At 38.2% G+C, this 26281-nt stretch overlaps 1 protein-coding gene and 1 pseudogene across 2 annotated transcripts in view; one reads left to right on the top strand and one right to left on the bottom strand.

The window, feature by feature from the left end:
• Positions 1-26281, bottom strand: part of EXOC4 (exocyst complex component 4) — a 729394-nt gene that overhangs the window by 341739 nt on the left and 361374 nt on the right. The gene's annotated exons all lie outside the window — the stretch shown is intronic.
• On the top strand, positions 194-681 carry LOC118535339 (ATP synthase F(0) complex subunit C2, mitochondrial pseudogene; annotated as a pseudogene).

Genomic DNA, 26281 nt, shown 5'->3' with positions numbered 1-26281 from the left:
TGTGAAGTGGTTAGCATGTTGTCTGACATGGGGCAAATGCTTAACAAATGTGACTCATTGACAATATTATTAAGATACATGGATTTCTAAGAAGAAAGGGATGATAAGTTGCTGCTGGAAAACCCTTGAAGAAAAGAGGATGTTTATAGCTTCCTTTTGCTCTTCCCACACATCCCCCCCACCGTCCGCACGCCCCTCTCTGTCTTCTCTGCACTGGGAGCAGCTCTCCCACCACAGCCCCTCAGCCCCTGAACATGTCTGCCTGTGCCAAGTTCGTCTCCACCCCCTTCTTGGTCAGGAGCACGTCTCAGCTGTTGAGCCCATCACTGCCTGCAGTGGTCCTAAAACCACCAGAGACACTGGCAGATCAGAGCCTCAGCAGCTGGGCAGCCCCATGCCCCCTGACCTCACTCATTCCTAGAGGCAGTTTCCAAACCAGTGCCATTTCAAGGGACATCGACACAGCAGTCAAGTTCATTGGGACTGGGGCTGCCATGGTAGGGGCGGCTGGCTCTGGGGCTAGAACTGGGACTGATCTTGGGAGCCTCATCATTGGTGATGCCAGGAACCCCTCTCTGAAGCAATGGTTCTTCTCCTACACCATTCGGGGCTTTGCCCTCCCAGAGGCCATGGGGCTCCTTTTGCCTGACGATGGCCTTTCTCATCCTCTTCGCCATGTGATAGAGCCATGTCCCCTTCCCACAGGTCTTCCCACAGGTCTTCCTCCCATGTCTCATCTGCCCTGTATGTTCCTTTTCCTGGACCTCCCTACGCAGCCCAGGGAAAGTGGTTGGCTCAGGGTTTCACAGAGGGAAGATAAATAAATACTGTGTTAGTGAGAAGAAGAAGAAGAAGAAAAAAAAAACCAGGATCTTTATAAAGTTTTGCTGTGAGATGAATTTTAAAAAGTGATTTTTTTCCTCTTCAAGAAAATTGGGAGTAAAAGTCTTTATTACTTCACAGCTCTCAGGATTGGACTGGTGTGTGAAGACTCGGCCACAGGATTACTCAGCGTCCCTGACTTTATTGTGCTAGAGTCAAGAGATGGGATAGGAGCTGGGTGAACACTCAAGAAAGAAGCTTAAAATGGTCAGGGAAAGGATTTTCAGCATGGTCATGAATAGTCACTCCACTCTGAGAATTATTTACCAAGATATGGCTGGAAGCATGGGTTGTTTTATTTGGAGATCAAAACAGAGTTTCACGACTGGATTTCTTAACTATTTGACCTACAGCAATAAATGTGGGGATGAGAAGGACTGGGTTGCATATGGAAGAAACTATAAAGATGGATAGTAATAAACAGCAATATAACAAGAACAGTAATAAAGAGTATTGTGACAAAAATATGTAAGGAAGGAGGGCATTCAACGATTTCAGACCGTACACAGAATATTGCAAATGTCTGCCTGGTAGAGGAGATACCATTATTTAATTCCAAAAGAACTGGCACCCTTTGGTTTCTCAAGTACTCAGAGTGTAATATAAATGTCAAAACTTTCACCCAGGAACCAATGAACCATCATCTCCTGACAAAGAAAAATGGGCCTGGACCAGGGGGCTATGTCTTCTGAAATGTTTAAAATGACAGACAAGCTAAATTACGTTTGAAGGTTTTATTTTTCTAAGGCAGACAAATGACATTTTTACTAATACTGAAAGATAATTTACTTGTTTAAAAAAATATATTCAGGCCATGTTCTTCTAGTTCCAGAGCTTCCTATACCACTTACAACAGAGAATACTAATGACTAATAAAATTGGGCACCATTTCTTTCCTTATCCATCCCAAAGGAGCAATAATCATCACTATACTGTCATTTCAAATGTAAAGTAAAATCACTAATCCACTGGGACTCTTAAGTAGAAAGCTGCAAGGTATTGTTTTATGGCTGCCACTTTTTTCAAGACATATTTTCATCTTGTGGAAGACTTCATTCTAGTTAATTAAAGGCTGTGTTGATCAAAGGAAAAATGCATGTAGATATATACCCCATATAATGCCTATTCTATATATTGTGTGCCTACATACAGAATTCTATTTTCAGCTGGTTTCCCAAAGAGGCCAGCTCTTTCAGAGTTAATCATGCTAATAAAATTTACTACCTTCTTCTTGGCTTTGGTGAAGATCCCTATAAAATTACACAATGACCTCAGGACATTTCTATTTGCATTATGGGGTGTCTCCATCATGATTCTAACTCTGAGTTCAATGGCATGTAAAGTGATGCTAAATAGTTCTACTCTAGACCAACTATTTTAAGGGTGCTTCAAGGCAAATATGTCCGCTAAGCCTACTTTAAAAAATAAATTTTACATATGTCTGTACACATACACACAGTTTCCTAGATTCATACACTAGTATGTTAAGATTTAATACAAATATTTATGTTAAATAAATACCCTTATCCAATAGGTTTTTTTTCTTTAAGTCACATTTCCTGGCAACTGATTAATAACCAGGTAAGCTAAAATAATAATGAACAATTGATTGAATTTATTTTAAGGCCAGATTGAAGAATTTAACTAGCTTGGAGAAAAGTTACTACTTGTATTAATAACCAAGTCATGAGGTGTGGGGAACAAAGGTGTTAAGAGGCACTAGAGAGGGGCAAATACCATCATAGTAATTTACACTGAAAATACATGAAACAATAAGGATACTAGAGAAAGCCAAACATTAAACTTAGTACCATTAACTTAGTACCAAACATTAAACTTAGTACCATTCTTTGCCTACAAATTTATCAAAACTGTGGTAGCTGGTTAAGTCTCAGTTTGTGCTAGCTGGTTAGATGGAAATCACTGCTGACTGTATATAGCTGGGCGTAAAGAGGAAATCAAGTAACTACCACTATCACTGAGTACACCTATTCCACACATGGTCCCTGTTGGTGGGGTCAGCCCAGAGACCTTGTTCTACAGCATGATGACATCCTACCAAGCTGTAGCTAAGTGGACCAAGGGTAGGCATCTCACCCAATGGCAGCCAACTGAAAGCTGGCTGGAAGATCAGATTCTTACTCCTAGAAAGCTAAAAATTAAAATGAGGCAAAGAAAAAAGCAAATGAAGCATCATGATGTGTAAGCCCAATTTTTAAAAGAACCAAACTGTGAGAACATAAAACTATAAGGAGGGCAAAGCTAGCTTGCAAGTTAGCTGAGTCATTTACTGGAAGATAAGTATTTGTGGGCAAGTTATCATTCACATTCTTTTTTCTCCTGCTCAGCTTGGTAATGTTTACTACCATTCCTGTGATTCTCTTGCATTTTTTTAGAACTCCCAAGTACATCACATACATGCCATAACACTTGCAACAATCTGAATGAGTCTCTATTTGCAAAGAAAAGATCCAACTAAATGACTGAGCAAAAGTTTTGCCAAGGGATTTGAAAATCACGTTAAATCTCCAAGCAAGCTGTCATCTCCATCACCCATTTTTCTCCATTTGACCGAAGTGCCATCAGAGAGAAGAATAAAAATGGCCCATAATGGCCTCACAACCACCATTCTTAACAATTTAATAATCGGAAACTACTTCATTTCCCACTTGTCTTTCCCTGGTCTCTCCTCCCCACCCCTTACACCCTTACAAGGACTTCATTTATGGTTGACAAATCACAGTGATTGCCAGGTGTTTAAGAAACGAAAAATAGTCATCTTCATCAAAATAGAGCATGGTATTTGTTATTATAGATATTCAGAAGTGCAGAAGATTTTTAAGAATATAAAGAATTTTCAGTGGTTTCATTAATGATATAAAAGTTCAAATTCTACCTTGTTCGTTATCAAACAACATATCCCATTCATAAACAATTCCCAGACTTCAGCCATAAAGTTCTGTATCTCCTATTTTACTTCCTCCTCTCCACCCATTTCATTAACCCCCCCTTGCCAAGGTTCAAAAATCTCCCAGTCAGGTAAAAGTGATTTCATGCCAGACCTGCTTTGATCTTTCTCCTATGTGTTTTAACTATTCACTTAACCCAAGAGGTAAATAGGATTCACTTAATCTCTATCCTCCAAATCTTTTCAGACTAAGTATATATTTCCTTCAAGATGTCACACAGTTCCGATTCATTGAATCTTCTTATTCCTGTTCAAAATTGGATTATAAAATACTCACACAAGTATAAAGACTAATGAGCACCCATGCAGCTGCTACCCGGTTAAGGAAAAAACAAAACAAAACACTGGAGTGCAGTCCTCTCCAATCATACTCTTTTGTCACTATACTGACTTTAATGTTTTTCATTCTGAACTAGGTGCCTTTATCTTATATACATGTATGGACTACTAAAGAATACACAGAGACACAGGTACATTTTGTCATATTTTTAAACTTTATATAAATGTCATCATACTATATAATTCTTCTTCAAACATGAAATTGATTCATGTTGAGGTACACAGTTCCTGTTAAATTATTTTTTACTGCTGGATAGTCTGGGTAGCTTTTCATTGTTGTAACATATCACAATGTATTTTTTATTATTATTTATTTATTTATTTCTAAGATTTATTTATTTGACAGAGAGAGACACGACAAGAGAGGGAACACAAGCAGGGGGAGTGGGAGAGGGAGAAGCAGGCTTCCCGCCGAGCAGGGGGCCTGATGCGGGGCTCCATCCCAGGACCCCGAGATCATGACCTGAGCCGAAGGCAGATGCTTAACAACTGAGCCACCCAGGCGCCCCCACAATGTATTTTTTAATCCTACTCTGGATTAACAGAACGTTTCCAGTTTTTAACTACACTTAGCAATGCAGGTTGAACTTCATTGCTAAGTCATCTTTTTTTCCTCTCTGTTTGCTTTTAATGTATTAGCTTTGACTTTGGTGTTCTATAGTTGTATTTTGCTGCGTTAAGGTATGGGTCTCTTTTATCTTTCCTGTTTGGAATTCGTTATGCTTCTGGGATGCAAGGATTCATGCCATATTTATCAATTCTAGAAGTTTCTCAATTTCTACATCCTTAGATATTACCTCTTTCCCATTCTTTCTATTACCTTCTTTTGGAACTTTGTTTATATGTTTGTTGGAACTTCTTGTCTTACCTATTCCATTTACCTACTGCTGCATAAAAAAATCACTCCAAAACTTAGTAACAACTGCCATTCTGTGGGTCAAGAATTCTTTTTTTTTTTTTTTAAGGTTATTTATTTCAGAGAGAGAGAGAAAGAGAGAATGAGCAGTAGGAGCAGAGGGAGAGGGAGACAGAATCTCAAGCAGACTCCAAGCTGAGTGTGGAGCCAGACATGGGACTTAATCTCATGACCCTGAGGATCATGACCTGAGCCAAAACCAAGAGGTGGACATTTAACTGTGCTACCCAGGCATCCCTCTGAGTCAAGAATTCTAATAGGGCAGAGCCTGGATGGACTGTGTTTGTTCCATGATGTCTGAGACCTCAAATGGCAACACTCAAAGTGACTAGGAGTGACCTGAAGAACTGGGACTGGACTCTCTGTCTTGTTTGATATTTCTCAAAACACTGTAGCCTCGGGTAACTGAATTTCTTTAATGTCAATGCAGGGTTCCAAGAACAATCATTCCAACAAAAAAGATAGAAGCTATATAGCCTCTTATGACTTAGCCTCACAAATTACATAATATTTACAACACACTCTTGGTTCAGTCACAAATCTGCCCAGTTTCAAGGGCATGGACTCCATGTCAAGATAGGAGGAGCATCAAAGAACTGGCGGTCCTTTGTACAAGAGCCACTCCTCTTTCATACTTTCTAAATTTTTTGTCTTTATACATTGCCTTTTAATTATTTCTTCAGATTTGTTTAGTAGTTTACTAATTCTCTTGTGTGCCTAATCTGATATCTAAACCATGAACTAAATTCTTAATGCAACGATTAAAATTTTCACTCCTGGAAGTCTTTTTGATTCTTTATCAAGACCGCCTAGACTTTTTTTTTTTTTTTTTGACAGCAACTCACTCTTTTATGTTTTTGATGCAAATTTTTAAAAAATGTTTGAAACATACCCATTTTTATATTCTGTAACTAGTAATCCCATTTCTAAAATTATCAGGAACGAATTCAACTGTGTTTTGTTTCTGCTTGACTCCAGCTCATGGTTACATATCCCCTGTGTATTTCTGTAATTTCAGGGTGTGAACTCATGTTTTAGGCAATTTTATCCATGGGAAGAACCAAGGCCTAAATTTATGGCATATTCTTCTAGAGAAGAATTGTTGGCTTTGCTGGGACAAATTTCCTTATCTGTCTTTGCTGATAAGTTGTTTTTTTTTTTTTTCCTCTTCTACTCTTTTACTAAAGTTACAACCCTTTAAAAAGTCTATGCTTCAGAGGATGGTTTTAATTCTAAAATCCCCTCTCGTACAGGCCCAAGGTCCTGTCTCCAGTAGTGATGCAGCTGTTAAAACTTAAACCTCTTGGTTCCTGAGACTGACAAATGCCCCCAAGTGGCTGTGGTATCAGTATCCGCTTACTGCTCTGGTTTTTAGTTTTCTCTTTATTTTCATCCCCAGGAGACCTCTTACTAACAAGGTCAGCAATACATTTAAAAGGAGGTTTATTACATTACATCCAGCATTTCTAACTGCTTTGTACTGGGAAATTACCCAGACTTTTTAGCTCTCAACCTTGCCAGAAATCAAAGTCCCTTCCTTTTATTTTTATGTGGTCACTTCAAATATTGTTTTCTTCCCCATTTCCCTCAACCTAGGACCCACATATGTCTCATATCGTGCAAAATCATTACTACTTCATCAAACCCAATCATTAAAAAGTTGAGGTAATTTGGTATTTTTCAAATTACCAATTCTTAAAGTTGAAAATCAAATATTAATATGGTAATTTTGTACTAAAATTCTTTGTTTTTGTAAGTATATCAAGTTTGTAATAGTATAGTTAAACCATTACTTTTTCATCTTTTGCAAAGTTACAAGAGTGCATTAAAACCCAAAGAATACAGTTTTCTGGCATTTTAAGTATATTTTAAATTAATTTTAATTCAGTATATTATCATGAAGGATTAATGCTTTATTTTTCATTTGTAAAACACTGTATCATAGTTTACATGCAGTCCTGCCAAAGGCAGAAGAATGATATGACATCTAGAGGCATCTCTTCTGAGCTATGAGCAGTCTCATACAGGTTTGTCCTCTGTGTGCTAAGTAGCATCTGCTAATTCAAGTTTGTTAGAGCAGAGGTGTCTCAGCTAATTGGATAAGCCACACGTGTTATATTGGCAGAATAATACATCTTTAAAATAGCAAATGTGATTTTGTGACTTTCTAAAATGATCCAGGACACCGTGCTAAACACATATAAAGAAACCTGGGAGCACACTGTGATCATTTGCTTAATATGCTATGTTTTAATTATAATAAAAAAAGGTGGGTCAAATTTCTGGTTTTCTAGGTATTTTATTTTATATCCTTATATTCTAGATGTGTAGATATATAGGTAAAATATCCATATTTTGGTGTTAATATATATTACCTGATTTTTTTCCCATATGAGTGATGTGTCATAAAAATGACAGCTATTTTAACAAAACTGGCAAAACTGCTTTTCTTGATTCAAGAATGCCTAAAATCTCATGAGTGCCCCCAAAACTCGGTAAGAGAGACAGCGTGCTGTGCAGAAACCATAAAGCTGTACGAGAGGCAGGGCTTTCAAATAAGGATTCTGCTGAAAATTATTCTAACCTTAAACAATATTTAATGATCAGTGAAAGAATAATTATCACCATGTGTTTTTATTTGATTCAAAAGCTACAGATATTAGTTATAATGGCTCAGATGAGCAAATTATAAACCATTCATTCTTGTATTGCCAGCCTTTTGACAGTTTAATATATATGTTAGATCCTGAGCCCTGGGAGATGAGCCAACACTGCATATGAAATCGGCACACTGTGAGTTAAATTAACAAGTCAGATATAGAATAAGCTGCAAACTGGATACTGATCAATTATGCCCCAAGCAGAGCAATCAAGGAGCGCTATCTTTGAAAGTAAGCCTGTTGACCTTAAAGAATGAGAAACAACACTCACAGTGGTTTTACTCCTTCTAATGTGTCTGATAACACTAACAAAATGTGTCAGCTGGAATGAGCCACATAATATCAAAACACGGGGAAGGAGAAGCGAGGCCCCATAAAGAAAGACAGGAGTAAAAGGAGAAGAGAGATGACATTCGAGAGTCACAGTGCTCAGAAAATCAAGGTGGGAAGGGTAGTCTTTCAATCAGGTCCTCACACTAGTCCCCCCCTTTCACAGAATGATAAAGTCTTTGAAAGATCAGGACACCAACTTGTTTAAAGAAAAGCATTTCACGGTGTTCGGCACAGAAGGGAAATCCATACACCCCTTTGTCATGTGTGGACCAACTCTTTTCCTTCAAAAGTGCGTATTGGTGCTTGAGAATACAATGTGCTCTGGGACCCAGCAGGTGTAGCTTTTGAGTCATTCTGACTGAGAGCCTCAGCCCCCAGGAGATGGTAAAAGGGTCTGTCTGATGGTAAACACTACTTAACATCTGGTAAGGAACTAGCAGGTAATGAAATTATAATGTGTGCATGAGAAAGGTGGCCCATGAAACTGCTCCGGCTCTGCTCCTCTTCCATAAAGCCATGTGTGGCTACCTGGGTATTTCTTTAGTAAATGTTACGGTATGAACCTGGTATGCGAATTCTCAGAAATGGGGCAAAATGGGTGGTTTGTAGTTCGTTAAACTTTGGGCTTTACCTCTCTATGTCTCAAGTTCCTCATCTTAAAATGAGAATAATAACCACAACTATCTCATAGGTTGTAAGTTTTAATTGTAAGGATTAAATCAATTAATATACATCAAGTGTTAGAAGCTGCTGATTTGTAACATTCCATAATTAACTATTCTAATAGAGTGGCTGTTATCATGCTTAACAGACTTGTTTTCCTGACTTCTATATCATTTATCCAACTTACACATTTTTAAATTTCTCATGAGCTTCCATTTCAGCCATTTTGATGTAATATTCTTCTTCCACAGTAAATGAAAAGGTATTTGTTACATGTGCATATATTTTTAAAATTTTTATTTTCTTCAGATTTATTTATTTACTTATTTGAGAGAGAGAGAGAGAGAGAACAGGGAGGAGGGGCAGAGGGAGAGAGAATTGTAAGCAGACTCTGTGCTGAGCGTGGACCCTGGCACGGGGCTCGATCTCAGGACCCTGAGATTATGACCTGGGCCAAAACCAAGAGTCGGATGCTCAACTGACTATACCACCTAGGCACCCCTACATGTGCATATTTTCAAAGAACATCAAATAAAGTGTTAAGAGCTGATCTGCCAGAAGAAAAAACAGCCCAGTGAAAATGTGTAACAGAATTGCTCTAAAATGGTAACAAGAGATAGTAAGTCAAATTTTCACATGGTAGCAAAATTTCATTAATCAAATTTTTAATTACACTGACATACAGATTCTCTCCATTAAACACAATGGATATAGTACACAGCGTACCATTTCTTTTGAATAAAGTTATACACCTGTATGATTCTTCCCAAGTACTAAATTTTTTTTTTAACATTTTATCTTGAAAAAATCGTACACTTACACCAGAGCTGCAAGGACAGTACAGAGAGTTCTATACACCCTTCGCCTACTTCCTCTTACTTAACCATGGTGTCATTAATAAAACTAAGTTAACACCAGTACAATACTGTTGACTCCACTACAGCCTATATTCTGATCTCCCCAGTTCTTCCACTAATGTCCTTTTTCTGTTTCAGGGTCTAATCCTTGCTGCCACATTGAATTTAGATGACATGTCTTAGTCTCCTCCAATCTATGACAATTCCTCAGTCTTTGTCTTTCATCATTTCAAAACTTCTGAAGAGTACTCACCAGTTATTTTGTTCCTTTGATGTTTTCTCAGAATTTCAATGGTGGTTATGGATTTTTGTGAAGAATACCACAGAGGTGAAGTGCCTTTCTCATCTTATCACATCAGGGGATACATGATATCAACAGGTCTTATTACTGGTGATGTAAACTTTGATCACATGCAAGGTGGTGTCTATCAGGTTTCTCCACTGTAAAGTTACCCTTTTTCCATTTCCAGGGGTTTGTCACAATGTCCAGCCCACACTCTAAGGCAGGGGAATTAGGTTTTGCCTCCTGCAGGGACAAGCATCACGGCATCTGTGGACTTCTGTTAAAACCTCCATAGTAATTAAGAAATACTTTGGGAGAGATACTTTGAGGCTATACAAATATCCTGGTTCTGTAATTCAGATGTTTTCAAAAGCCATTTTTACATATACCATTTCCTTTACCCTTCCTAAGAAGCCTTTACTTAATGACTAAATAAACTGAAAATGATGGACACGGCTCATTGTAATTAAAGTCTAAAGCAGATTCCCAAGTTCATGCTACAATCGTAAACCCACATGGCATTGCTAATCTTGTTGCTCAACACCAACATTGGAAGATTTCACTGCCCAAACAGCAACGCGGGCATAAATAGGCATGCACACTCATTGGGATCAACTCACCCTACTGAAGACAAAATTTGAATAATAGAAAATAAGGAAGAGGGGTGGGCTAGAAGACAATCAAGTGTTTGATGCTTGAGCTGTGTATCACGTCGTTGCCACTCCCCTTCTAAATCAAGAGTATTGTTTAATGACCTCAGAATGTCTATTTGGCTCTTTTCCCATAATAAACTGGACTCTGGACTACCTAACCAGTTCTTCATTGATGCCTGAATCCCAATGGGGACTATAGTTTAGGATTAAGTCTAAAATACAGTTTGAGATAAATCTATTTTCTAACTGTTGAATCATACTTCATTCATTCTTTGTTAAAAATTTCAGTAATTATCTTTAGTTAATACCATTTATACCTGAAACTCCATAACATTTAAATTCTAAAAAAACAAAGCCTAGATGGAATATTTTGTATAATTTTAGATAATACTTATAAAGCACTTCCACATACATTTCTTCATGCAATCCTCTCAAGCACATTATCAGATAAACAGAAAAAAATGACCTTATTTATCTTTTACAGATGAGACTTCTAGGATTTTAAGTAGTTTACCTATGACCAACTATCTAATAACTGGTAGGGTCAGGACTTGAAACTAGATAGAAATACATTATGCTGTATACCTACGTTTGGACTAAACTGGTGGATATTTACTCTTTTTATTTATATCTGAATTTGCCTGAGCATACTTGGATATATCAGGTCATTTCTTTTCAACAAAATGCATTCCCAGATACTATGTTGGAGCTATTGACACTTTTTCAAATCACATTTTTTTTTTGCCGCATAGAACATATGCTCATCTGATGAAAACATTAAAAATACAGAAAAAATTAAAAACTAGAGAGGAAAAAATACCCAGGGATAACTATGTTAATTATTTGTTATATTACCTCTTAGTAGTATTTGACATAGTTAAAGATCACAGTGTATCTATAATTTCATATTCACTTGAAACATACATACTTCTCTTTACTAGCAAAAGCTCTCCATGCACACAATTTTAACATACCGCTAATAAAAATAGCAAGGATCTCTAGGATGTTTAATGCCAGTCACTGTTCTAAGTGTTTCACACATACGAGTTCATTTAGTCTTCATCTCAGGCCTATGAGGTGGGTATTATTATCTCCATTTCCCAGAGTAAGAAACTGACTTCATGGCCATATAATGGTACACCATCTGAAAATACCATAACTTACTTAGCCTTCCCACTATTTCTTGATTTTTGAGGTTGTTTACAATTTATAAAGCTGTAATTGGCATAATGTTCAGTTCTAACTCTGCATGTGTTTTTAACATAAATGTGTGCTCATTTGGCTGAAACTGTGGATTAGGTAATGTAAGAAGTGAAGCACCATCTTTATTAGTCATTGCTGGAGTTAAGTGGTACCAAAAGGTAATAGAAAGCAAGGCTGTCTTTCTATTTTCAAATGTCTTGAATGGCCTGTAACACTGACTGTTAAAGTCTTATGGCCAGGAACCCAGTGAATCACATTTTTACCTGAAGAATAGTCATTATAGGTGATGTCACCTTTCCTCCACGACCATAACACTTGGTGGTATGGCTTAGGTGAAGGAAATGGTGATGGGGCAAAGCAAAAGCACTCAGTACGATCAGTCAATACACAGCCAGCTGGATCAGAAAAACTGCCTGGGTTAACTAACTATTTTGGTCTGGCAGACCACACTGCCTTTCAGTTTTAAAACAAAATAAGAATATTCCAAAAGTCTTTCCGAAATGTTTCTCTATACTGCAGTGGGAAGACTGAGGTCCAAAAAAGGAACAATACTGAATGTGAGCCGAGGCCCAGGGACTGGGGAAACTGGCTTCCTGCCGGTTTGGAATTGTAGGTAGGAATAAGTAGGTGTCCTGTTTGTTATAAATACGGACTTTACTCACTACAGATAGAGAGAGTACACCTCTTTTTAAATTAAAAAACAATTCCCCTTTGAAGCAAGCCTCCATCATTCAAAAAGATATCTGACGCTGAAATGCCCTCTACGTGCTTTATTTACATGAGAAACACGACAGAAAGAGACTTTATGCTCTCTACCATCTAATTTCTCTAAGCTACAGCCATTGATTCTTTGTAAGTTTATTTATTCAAAGCAACAGCACAAACAATTCTTTTTTCTTGGGTCAGCAGCTTACTGAATTAACATCAATCATCAAAGGAGACGGGGCTGAAAGGAAGATGGAAGCCCATTTTCTCAGAGATTGATTTTTTTTAAGCCAAAACACACAGGCATAAGCAGGAGGCTATTTGCCATTGAAAAGGTTCAACTTGAAAGTCACAGCCAAAAACTGGGTACTCACAGCACAGATCAGTTCCCTTGAAATCTTAAATTTTTTTTTTCCCCCCATCACTTAAATTTCTTTTTTGATGGCCTGGAGCGTTTGATTCTTCACTATATAAAGCCCACCTGAATAGCTTAAAACAAGGGGAGGGCAGGTTCCAAAGGAGAGAGAAGTAGATCAATGTTGGTGTTTATTATAATGATTTTCTAATGGCTTTCTCTACTCTCTTTACTTACTTTGATGTATTTAAAGTGGGAAAAGTTCATCAAAGACCTCTGTGATTAGAGTCTTAAATGTATTTAAACAACTACTTTTGGCATGTTTGAGAGGTGATTTGCTTCATAGGTCCCAGTAAAATTATTCTTTGAAAACCTTGATCTGCTTCTTGCTCAGAATTCAGCTCAATTATTTTTCCTTGCAAGGTGGGGGTGGAGGGTTCTTGCCTGAAAATGAAGTCAGAGGGGTCAGTATTCCTGAGACTGCTCTAAGAACTGCAAAAAGTAATTGGTTTATATCCATTTTACATCCTGTCGTGTCAGGGGAATGTGTTTCCTTCCTACAGCTTTTCTGGAGATTTATGTAAGGTGAGGAATGCATTAGACCCAGCATATATAAACTACTAGACTCCTAGTTCAGTAGAATGTGCTATATTCTTCATTTCAGATATTTTTAAATGTTTGCTATGTTGTTAAATCAACTTTAGGACAAAATGTGAGATTTTCAGTCTAGGGTACAAGTAAATGGAGGAAGACAAAAAAGAAAGCAAAAAGCAAAAAGCAAAAAAGCCCCATAAGCCTGAGTTGGCTGGCAGGGCGACCTCCGTGTTATCACCGTTTCCTCTCAAATTGAGACAAAATTTATTTCAGTTAAGACTTTGATATCAAAGCCATCAATCACCCTCTTGTCTGAGAAGGAAGCAGGAACATCCACTTGTTCCCCAGATGTAAAACAAAGATTTTTAGCCTCTAATTCACAGGGATTGCTGAGGAGTAAAGGTGGTTCCTTAGAAGGAACAAATAAATTCATTAAATAAAATCAATAAAAACCACAAAGGACTTTCACCTATTTTTTTTTTTAAGCCCATTACTTAACAATGAGATACTGTGATTTGTTAACTACTCTAAACTTTCATTTCTATTTTCTCCCATACTTAGATCACATGCAAATTAGCAAACTAATTTGTTTGTCCTGTATATATTATCCTGTATATATTGTCACCTCGGGCCATTTCTGAGTAATCTTTTAGCTCCAACATTCTACAGAATGTTGTACACTGAGAAAATGCAAAATCCAGGAGAAAGAAAAGGCCTACCGCAAATAATGATTGGCAATGTCAACCAATTATAAAGCATTACAGTTCCTATAATGTCTCTACCATTCCATGGGGAGAGGATGGGATTCAAGCAAAGGTAAAACAAAACAGAAGAAAACTAAATTCCCCAGGGGCAGCTCTTGGGCACATTACAGCAGTTTCAGTAGGAGCTCCTCACACATCGGGCGCAAGGTTCTGCTCTGAGTGGCTCTGTGATGGACATCTCCAGTGAGAACACATCTCAGAGCCCTCAGAGCATGGACAGAGGGATAACTGATCACCATCCCTTATGAGAAGGAGAAATTCAAGACAATATTATTCATAAAAAATGCCTTGAGAGAAGGTAAGTTAAAAAGCATGATTTGGAACAAAGGTGGCAAAAGGTAAAAAAAAAAAAAGTCTTTGTAAAATTCTGAAAATAAAATTTCCCCCAAATTTTGAAATGGTGCATTTAGGTTGATTTCTCTCCAAATGAACAATTTATGGAAGAGAAGCATCAGACTTATGGGATAACAGGTAAAAATATGTCCTGCTTTTCCAACTTTGGGAGTGTTGACAAAAACACTGCAAGGCAAGGGCCTAAATGATTAGTATGTGATGAGCCTGAACTAAAGAGAAGTCCTGAGACTAGTTTGAACAAAGAAAGAATAAAAAGAGAAATACAAAAATAAAATAAGTGAAAGAAGTAACGGAGATCAACCAGGCAGGAAGAGAGTAGGAGCCATCAAGAGCGGTGTGGTGACACAATGTGGAAATTTAAATGGGGGGAAAAAAACAAAACGAGAAGGACATCAGGTGTGTGATTAAATTTATGACCTCCAAAAAAATAAAAAAATAAAATAAAATAAAATAGTTTCAAAATAAACATAACCTTGAGAAATCAGTCACTTTAATAAAGGGGTCAGCATGAGGGAAACAGCTGGGAGTAAATTGCATTAAATTATTTCCCTTTGAGTGAACACACAGTGTAATAAGCTGTGAAGAGCGTAATTCTGTACTTACATTGTGTTTTGCAAGCAAAGTGGGAAATTGAGAATTACTGAACCTTGCTGAAGTTCTTATCCAAATGAGTGTTTCAATTAGTTAACTAAGATTTCCCTATGTTTTAGAACTGGAATTCGTCTGTGGAATAAAGCAGTCCATCTATGGTGCTGCAAAATGGCCCTGCAAATTTGTTATACATGCGATTAAATCTAACCAAAGAAAGCTGTTTGTATTTATAACACATGGCAATATTATTTAGATATGATCATGTATATATATATATACACACACACACACACACACACATTCACATATATACATAGACATACAGACACACATATGTAAAAGCTTTACTAAAATATATTTAGTATAATTTCCATACCATAAAATTCACCTTTTTAAAACGTTATTCTGAACCTGGAGAAAATAGAGCCTTATTGAAAACAGTCAATGAAAGTTTAAGAGTATAATTACAGGGACGCATTTTAAGCCCAGTATACTGTTGAACACATTATGGGACCTGAAATAAACATTCTAATTGACTAAGTGATGCAGGCTGTAAAACATACCTATGGACCAGTGAAGGAAACTTAAACAAAATGTATAAAATCTTTTAGTGAACACTAATAACAACAAACCAGAGCATTCTATTCTAATGCTATTTAGCAGAAAGAGAAGGATTTAAGAGGGATTGCTTTTTTGGGTTGCTCTGCAGTAGGAAAAAGGAAAGGAGCTTTCATTTACCTTTTTAACTGTCTAGGTGTTGAATACAATTCTTTGCACATAGTGAGCATTTTAAAAGTACTTGCTAAGTTGAAGAATAAAGGAAGCTGGAATGTAGAAGGAAAGCAAAAGCCAAAGTAAAAACAAAACAAAACAGAAAAACAGACTTTAAAATACAAACCTATAATTCCAAATTGAAGCTTTGGAATTTTATTATGGTTAACTCAAATGATGTTTTTTTTTTTTTTTTTAAATGCACGGAGTGTATTTGACATATGAGAAATTCTGCTATATAACCCTTGTGGGGAGATCAGTATGGCCCTGACAAAGATGGAAGTGTCTAAAGATGAAATCATGGATCAAATCAAGCACAGTAAATCACCTGGATAGGGCCGTTTGACCCATGGATTTGGCAGAAGGTTTGTGCAATGGTAAAGACAAGGGGATTTGTCATTAAGTTTCTAGAAACAGCAACACGTCTTAACCATAACAAAGATGTCAACAAGAATATTTTAATTCTTTTTTCTAGAACTTAAAAATGAGAGACAAGAGAAACACTAAGAGTTACCAAACCAGTTAGTTTTGATTCATGCACAGGCAAGAGGGAGGCCAAATAAAACAGAATAGTATTCTACAAGGATCACACAGATATTATCAGTATAAATGAGTATGTCAGAATAAAGGAGGCAAGAACGTGGAGTCTTGGAGATTCATCACTTCATTCTCATTTTTTCTACCCCCTCCTCTCTCGCTCTATCTCACACACACACACACACACACACACACACACACACACACTGTATTTGTGTATCCCCGAAATGATAATTGTATTAAGACCTTTTGAAAAGCATTCTGTAATATACATGATAAGTACCTCCTACTGGAAATAAAAGGTCTTTTCACTAATGAAAATCATCAGGAAAATAGTTCCAGAGTATACATACTTGACTCTTTTTTTTTGTATTTTTTTTTTTAAAGATTTTTATTTATTTTTTGACAGAGAGAGAGACAGTGAGAGAGGAAACACAAGCAGGGGGAGTGGGAGAGGGAGAAGCAGGCTTCCCACTGAGCAGGGAGCCCAATGAGGGGCTCGATCCCAGGACCCTGGGATCATGACCTGAGCCGAAGGCAGATGCTAAACGACTGAGCCACCCAGGCGCCCCTACATACTTGGTTCTTCCATAGACATACAGTATCCTACTAATTAATATATTTACTTAGTGGAAGAGAGAAAAGACTGCCTTGGGGGAAAAAAGGAAAGAGTGGTGGTTCATAAATTGCCTTATGGGGAATTCATGAATCCCAGAAAGTAGAGCGCTCTCCTTTCCACTTTATATACTCAGGCCCCATCTTGAATACTGTATTCACTCCTGGTCCCAACACATGAAAAGGGCAATACTTTACTAGAGAAGAACCAAAGAAAGGCGATCAAACTACTCAGAAAAAAACAACTGTTGAAGAACTAAGGTCACTTAGTCTGCACATAAGGCAAATGTGACTAATTTATTTAACGGCTGTCATAAAGGGATTAGTTCTACTCTGTGGTGCTTTCCAAAATAGGCAATACTCAGTGTTTTACTCATTTAAAAAATAAAACTTGAACACATTCTCAATGTAACGTGCTGTGCTAGATGAGGTGGAATATACAAAGGTAATCAGACAAAAATCCTGTTCACAGAGTACACAGTCTAGAAAGGAAACTAAGGCATCAAGTTAGAGTATGTGCGTCATCTAGCATCTGGAACAGCACGTGGTATATAATGGGCACTCAGTAAGCACTTGTCTTCAATGAGTGAATGACTGCAACTCTCACCCCACTGATCTTGCAACTCCCTGCCTGAGTTGCATCAGCTGATGTGGCTGCCTCATGTTCTTCATCAAAAGACGAGCCATTCTTTTTTTTTTTTTTTTTTAAGATTTATTTATTTATGAGAGAGAGCACAAGCAGGAGGGGAGGGAGAGGGAGAGGGAATCTCAAGTAGACTCCACCCTGAGCGGGGAGCCCGACAAGGCACTCGATCTCACCACCCTGAGATCAAGACCCGAGCCGAAACCAAGAGTCAGATGCTTAACCAACTGCACAAACCAGGTACCCCAAGATAAGCCATTCTTTATTCATGATGCAAGTACAGATAATACACAAGGTGGAAGCAATCACCTGCCAAAGAGACCCAAAAAGTACTACGTGAATTTAGAAGTTGAAGAAATCTTTAAAAGTAAAATTTATAAGAAGGCAGATTTTATCTCAATCTAATAATTGAAGATGTCCAACCAAGAAACGAGTACTGAACCCCTAGCTCCCCAAATCAAAATTGTGCCTTCGGAAGCCTCTCATCAGAGGGTTACTTTACACTGTTCCACAATAAAATTATGACTTTAGCAAATGCCTTTGAGTGAAATGAGAAAATCCTTTGATACCTATTTTTTTTAAATGTTAAGTTTATAGTTGATGCCTCCATTTGGTGACGACTCTGCTTATCATTTGGGGGTAGCAAAACACAGTCACCAAATCATCTGTCTATGATTCTATTACCATAAAGGTAAACGTCAGCATATCCTTCTACCATGTATATACTTCTAAATAAATAAGCAATAAAATTTAATTATCTCGATTTTGAAGACTGAAAGATAAAAATGCAATATAAAAGAAACACTAAGTATTTTGTGTTTATTGAGGTATATATACCTCTACTTTGCAATACCTAACTTCACTCAGCACTCTTCCTTTTAAGACGTTATGAGTGATTTAATTTCAAAGAAAAGCCCTAGCAATGTATCATGTGGTAACTATGCACAGCCAGGGAGAATCAAAATGGAGGCACACTGGAGCTGGTAGTAAATGCCTCAAGCTAACAGTCCGATGAGAACCTTGACTGTATAAGCATTTCCATGAGCTTATAATTTAAAGCAGAACTATCACACTGGTAACCTATGAACCAAAACCAGAGTGCTGACATATGTGATAGGAGACCATGATATTTAATTTTTAAAAATTAGATGACAATTGAATGCATGAGGATTTTATACAATAATCAAAGGCATCTGACTTTTTGCTTGTTTTTCAAATTTAGACAATCTGGCACCACTGGGATTATCTTCTAAATGACAGTGATTAGCTGGACCGACATAGGCTAGCCCCTCCAGTTTGGCTAAGTCTCCATTTATGCCAAAGTCACTCATTTATGTTATCAGTCGAGCTCCTACAGGCATGTAAGTTTGTGACCTTTTATTTCAAGGAACAAACGTCTAATGAAGGGAAATAAAAGCAAAGATAATACAAAGATAACCCGAATAATCTCAATATAATCAGGTACATATTTATACACACAGAGTTCTAAACATTCATGAATATTAAGTCTTTCTGGATTTCAACCATAAAACAGGATGGCCTTATCGACCAATGCCCATAGCGAGATATTTCATTTATTCACTTCATTGAGGATATTTCACTTATGGATAGCTGACAGGGTCATCTTGCAAAGTTCCAAAATAATAAACTGATAATGTAGGAATCACAAAACAGTGTCCTCCTCTGCCCACCTACCCCTCCCCCGCCACTGAAAATCCAAGGATTTTCCATGGATGAAGATGGTAGAAAATATTAACCTAACGTGTATTTATCACAAGAAACCATGTGTTGTATAGTTTTAAGAACACTTCCTTACTCTGAATTGCTAATTTGGAGTTGATATAATCTTCCAAAATATTGCTAATATGACGGAGTCTTTTCCTTCCCCCAGCCTCATTACATTCGGATGCTGGTACTAAGCATAATGTTAAGCATTGCAATTCTGCCTTTATTAGATTCAGGTATATAAATGGCATCCCAGTGAGCATGGTGAATTTTGATCATTATTTCTCCACTCAAGTTGTGTTCATCTTCCTGCTGAGAGGATGATCACGGAGTTTTACCACAAGCCCAAGGGACCCATTATTTATTATATTACATTTTATGGTGTGGAGTAAATAAATAGCATTAAAGTGCTAAATTCATTCATAGAGATGAACTGTATTCATAAACTGAAGAAATTCTTTAAATCAAGCCTATGCTGCTAATAGGCTCTTCATAAAAATGCAGAAAACATCCATTGTAATATGGCAGCAATAAAAGGAGGCAGCTGGATTAACACACAGAAATATTAGAAGGAAACATTCTAGGCAAGGCACACAAATGGCGTGTAACCAAATCATGAGGTTAAACACACAAACTTCACTTACTAATCTGTCATTTTCATGTAAGTGGACTGTAAAAATTCACACCTTAAAAATAATATAATTAATCATAATAGCAGAATTCAAAATAAACTAAGTGTTATCAATGTGTGAAGAATTCAGCAACCCCAACCCCTCTTAAGATGTGCCTTAATTAACCATGCACTTTGTCTTAATCAGCGTGTCTTACATTAAAAGGCCATTTGGTAGGGAATGTGTGTGCATTTGTCTTTTGTATTATATATAATCCACTCCCATTTCTATCTCTGATTTCTAGGGTCTCCCACAATTGCTTTTGGTATGGCTTTTGACTATAAAAGATTTTCTAGCCACCAATCCAAAGGGATTTTCTTTCCCCATCCTTCATGTGACTTTTAATCATTTAAGACAACCTACAATTCTGCATTTTTTCCTTGGCAGATTTAAACTCAGTAGTGCTTGGGAGTGACACAAATTCCTTGCCGCCCTTGGACTTCACTACAGAAAGTCACTGTGGGTCTCAAGCGTCAGGCCCCATACTACCCTAGCATCTGTTCCTCCTTATTCAGTGCTGTGCCAACACTACCCACATGACTGAGTATTTTTAACAATAGGAATGATAATGAATTTTCTGTCAATTACAACATTCACTGAGTGTTTTAAGGTGGTACAATATAGAAATAAAGAACAAGGAAAATGAGCATTAACAAAGTATCATGTGTAATTATTTAAAGTCATACTTAAGAGGATAACCATAGAAACTATAATCAACATATAAAAGGGGGCAAGGAGAAAGGCATGGCTGTTGTGTCTTTGTTGATTCCTCTCTCAGCTAATCAGAGATAATCAGAAGCAGTGTATCAAATACAGAATGGAAGCCAAGGCAGAGCCAGGTGCACAGAATGAAGTCAGAAGTCTGGGGGCAAGGGAGAAATTCCAAATGAAAGCATATGAGGGAACAGCAAGACAAGACAACAATGTGTGTGGTTAGACCAAGTAACAGTCTGAGTCAGGGCACACATAAGAACAATGAATGGAACTTTTCAGAACAGGAATAAATGAAGAAAAGAACTAGGGAAATAAAATACACAAGAGAATAGGCAGAAGAGACAAAGCAGACCGTCAACACAGAGTCCAGAAGAACTAACAGGGAATCTGGGAAAAGGAAAAAAAAATTCGATCTAGGTATCACAATAACCAACTTAATAAATCACACCAGTGTTTCAGGGATTTGGGATGAAATCATTTGCTTCTTCCCAGTCATCCCCAGTAACTTCTTCATTTGATCCTAAAGGCTGTGCGAACAGGCCAAGTGTACAAACAGCTTCCAACTTCCTTACCAGGGATTCCCTTTAAAAGGGATTCCTTTAAGGAATCAATACCTGAGAGGCAGAGTAAGGAAGAGGAAATGTCTAGGGCCAGGCAGATAACTGGTTCTTTCACTTCACCTCTGAGATAAGAGGTGCTGAGGCTGTCTCCATACCAGCTTCTCCAAAATCATGTCCTGTGAGGACTAGTGAGGGGGAGATGGTGGTAGGTCCTGGTGGGAAAGGAGTAATAAGCACAGTTTGAGATTTCCAGAAGGTAGGTGTAAAATTTCAGTGTGCTGACATTACATAAGGGAGCATATTTCCCGAAAATGAGTTTGTAAAAGCTGACTGAGTGATCCACTGGTTTGCTCAACGTTCTTCATTTTGCAAATATGCATAAAGCAACAACTATTTGCTGGGCTGGACGAGAGCCATCCTTAAAGAGGTTAAGTCCTTAAGTGATTCACTGTATAATGAGGGTGATGGATAGCCTAGCAGCATCTGACAGAGTTGGTCCCTCTCCTTAAAACACCTCCTTCCCATGGATTCCTAAAAACCACCTTCTCTTGGTCTTTTGCTTCCTCACTGTCTGTTGCTTTTTGAACATCCTTCGTCAGGAGCACTGCATCTTCCTAACCTGCATGATGGAGATCCCAGGCCTCAGAAGTCTCTTCTTTACCTGTGCTCCCTCCCAAGTGGATTTTACCCTGTCTCAGAGCCCTTCACAGCACTGGAATGTTGGTGACTTGCAAATGTTTATCTATGGTCCTCCATGCTGGCCAGTACAGTAGCTCTAACCACATGCAACTCTCCCATTTTTAATTCAAATTCATTAAAATTAGGAAAAATAAGAAATCAGTCCCTCAGTTGCACTAGCCACATCTGAAGTGTTTAATAACCACATGGCTAGTGGCTATCATATCGGACAGTGAAGCTTTTATAAACCTGTAAAAGCCATAGGACGGAAAAAGTCCTATGGACAAAGCTGGTTTAGTTCTCACTTCCAAACTGTAGAGTCTTGTATTCGACTAACTACTCAACATATAAACTTGGCTAATCTAACAGGCATTTCAAATTTCCATCTCCAAAACTGAACTCAGGATCTTACTCTCCAGTAGCTCTTCCTGCAGTCTTCACCCTCTTTGGAAATCCCATCTTCATTTTTCTTGTTGCTTGGGTCAAAAACCTTTTGAGATCTGCTTGACTCCTCTTTCTCACTGGCCAGTCTTCCCGGTACATCCAGAGTGTGACCCCCCTCTCATCTCTGCTGCTGCCAACCCAGTTCAGGTCATCATTTCTAACCTAAATTATTGCAATGGCTTTCTACTCTTTGCTACTACTTTTGTCCGTCCCTATGGTATATTCTTCATATGGCAGCCAAAGCTATCCTTAAAAGAGTTAAATCAGATTATGACATTCCTCTTTTCAAAACTCTCCAATAGCTTCCCAGCCTCACCCAGGGCAAAATCCCAAATGCTTACCACCATCTAAAAGGCCTTAGGGTGGGAGGATGGGTTATATAGATGATGGGGATTAAGGAGTACACTTGCTGGGATGAGCACTGGGGGTTGTATGAAGTGTTGAATCACTATATTGTACACCTGAAACTAATATTACACTGTATGTTAACTGGAAATTAAATAAAAACATAAAAACTCTTTCCTCTGCCTAGAGTGCTTCTCTCCTAGGTATCTCATGGTTTGCTCCCTAATTTCATTCAAGTCTTTTCTTGAACACTTTCTTTGAACACCCTATATAAAACAGCATCTTATCTGGCTCCTTCTTACCCTGTTTTATTTTTCTGCACAGTAATTAAGATACCTGAGGTATTTTAATTTGTTTATTATTTGAATCTCCCATTAGAAATATAAACTCCATAAGAGCAGGGACTTCATTTTTTTCATTGCTTGACACATAATAGAAGTTAAACATAATAATAATAAAAAAATGTGGTGTATATGTAAAAAAAATAAATAAATAAAATGAAGGTGGGAAAGTTAAAAAAAAGTTAAATAAATACTTGTTAAATATAAACAAAAAAGTGTATCATTGTGATAAATGCCCTCACAAAGGAATGTATGTAAGAACGTTCTCCAGATCCGTCGACTCAGTCAACCAGTTGGGATTTATCGCCATTGGGCAAACAATATCCACAAATGTAGAGACTCAAGTACTAACGAACATTCAGGAGAGCTTCTTACTAATAACAAGTCACAGGTGGGGAGGAAGAGGCAGAATTCGGGAATCTAGGAAGGAAAGCAGCAAGTTCGGAGAGCTCCCACTCCTGACACAGAAGCAAAGTAGTCTTTCAGGCAGCCCCCATCACTGAGCGACTCAACAAAGAGCTTCCAGTCAGACTGCTGTTCTTTCTCTGTCTGCTTGTTAGCAATAGGCCAAAAGCACAGAGTCAGAAATGAAATTAACTAAAATAAACCACACATTCACTGGGCAGCTAATAAATGCCACGACTTTTCCCCTGTGTCATTTGAATAGACACAAAGAACACTGCCCACTAGTTATCTGCCCCATTTTATAGGTGAGGAAACAAGTTCAGATGATTCAAGAACATGCTCAAAGTCACAAGGCTGTCCAGGCTAGAATTTTAACCTAAGCGTGACTCAGCATCCAACTTCGCGATGTAGACCTCAGCCTTTGAACCAGACACTGAAATCACAGCAGAACACCCACTCATACGAGTTACTTGCAGTCTTAATGCCCATCATGGAAAGGAGCTGTGAGTCTGTACCACCCAAAGCTGAGATAACGAACCTCCAGAAAAACCTACCAAAATTTCATCAGAAACCTCAGTCTTCAAAATAAAATGACTTCCTAACTGCACACTCCCCTAATCTCAGAGCTACAGAACCAAATTAGACAAGGAAAATAACTATAGGAAAATAAAATGTTTTGATAGAAACATGCAAGAGAAACAACATCCTTTAGAGTCCTTTTAGGTTAGGTGTTCCTCAGAAATGAGTGTTCTCTCTCAGTGGCCTTTGAGAAGCTTTAAGTGAATTGAAAAGACTCTCTTCTCAGAATATTCTGAAGGATTTTGTGTCTATCCTCCCCCTCTTTCCAACCATCCTCTCTTACTCCAAACATACACAATTACACTTCACTGCATTTAGAAGGTTCAGGGTAAAGGAACATAGCTTCTTGTATGATCAACACAGACCATTTAACGAACATGGTTCTTCACTGTGATGTAGGAACATTTCCTAAAATCCAATTTCCCATACTAAATTTTCCCAGGATTTGTCACTATATCACAAATTCTGACTCATCAGACAAGCAACCAGAGGTTCCGTTCAACCCTCCACCCCCACATGCATACAGATCCCTCAGCTTCGCCACGAGTTCGCACTGGTCTTCTCTCCCCCCCCTTCCCAATGGCTCCCTTGGAGCTGATGCAAGAGGCCAGCTCTACACTCAGGCAGCCTCATCACCCACACCCCTGAGCGGGGATGCCAGACGACTCCTCTTCCTTACCCACTGCTAGAAACATCCTTGTCCATCCCCTGGCACCACTGCAGGCTCTGCCAGCCCCGAAGACAGCTTGTTCTGCCGCTCATCTCTCCCCTCCACATGTAGCCTCCTTGAGGAAGCGAGCGTCTGTGTTGATGCACTGCTAGTGCCAAGGCAGAAGAGAAAGATGAATGCCATCTTATCAAAAGCAAGGGAGTTCACCCAATACTCCTCAGTAACTAGGAAGGGAAAGAAGATGGAGTAGGGTACAAAGAGGCAAAAAGAGCAGAGCAATCCTGTTGTGCCTACCAAGAAGGATCCAGTATACTCCCCACCATGAGCAGACCCTCATCACCACACTTTCCCTTCCCAGAACTGCCATCTCACCCAGGCCACATCTTGCTCCTCACACCAGTGACCCCTGGAAACTCTGCCCCTCACCACCTACCGCTCTCAAGTAGGAAACCTCTGCCCAGGTCTTTGGTAACCACAAGTAGGTCATATTGAGGGTAATGTCCTTATTCTCTAAAATAAGAAGATTGGACTGGATGATCTCTAAGGTCCCTTTTATTTATCAAGTCTCAACATGGCATATGAGCGTCTGACCTTGCGGCCAGCTTTCAGTAGGAAGAGATGTGCTCTCAGAATCTCAAGCCAACTCTAAATCCATTCCCAGACGCATGCAAATATTTTAGTAAAATTGAGAAAGCTACAGGAAGACGCTAGAGATAGATTGTGGATAACACTGTTTTGCAGAGTTTTGCACCAAATAAGATCATTTCTATGAGAAAATGCATTCTGAGTTCCAAACAACTAACTAATAAATGAACCAGACATATGAACTATAACCTATTCACAAGTATGAAACTATATTATTATGATGCTACTGGGTACCGTGTTACAGAAAAGCTTCAGAAAACAGGCAGTTTGGCAAATGACCATGAACATGACCTAAAGATGCCCATGGACTATTATGCAATGTATACATTCTTATTTGACTTCCATACATTTCTGGAACACATTTATAAGAAAAGCAAGGCCATCTTATAACTTATTTTTCATTCATACATTTAACGGTTTTTATTCTCCTGCCTAGATTTATTGCACTTCCTCTGACATAAAAACAAAACAAAACAAAAAACCATTCAGAATATAACCTACACAGGGCTTCTGTAGTGCATCAGATTTTAACAGTGAGTCACTATGTTCATTTGTGGAGCACAGAGGAGGGGAGCTCCCCAGTGCCTAAGACACAACTTGGTTATTTAGGTAAAACACCCTAAACATTACGATGGAATAGACAGCGGGTGAGCAAACCACAAAGCAAAAAAGGAACAGACATTTTGTGGGAAAAGGGCAAAAACTTTATTTGACTATAAAGACTATTTATGTAATCATTTGTGCCAAATACACGGATTCTTAGAAGTTCCAAGTATTTGAGGTAGAAAACTTCTGATCAGGTATCATCTGAGATGGAG

This window comes from Halichoerus grypus, chromosome 12 (genome assembly GCF_964656455.1).
Source record: "Halichoerus grypus chromosome 12, mHalGry1.hap1.1, whole genome shotgun sequence".
Classification (NCBI taxonomy): Eukaryota; Metazoa; Chordata; class Mammalia; order Carnivora; family Phocidae; genus Halichoerus; species Halichoerus grypus.
Note: the sequence above shows the minus strand (reverse complement) of the source record. Positions and strands in the feature narration are given on the sequence as shown.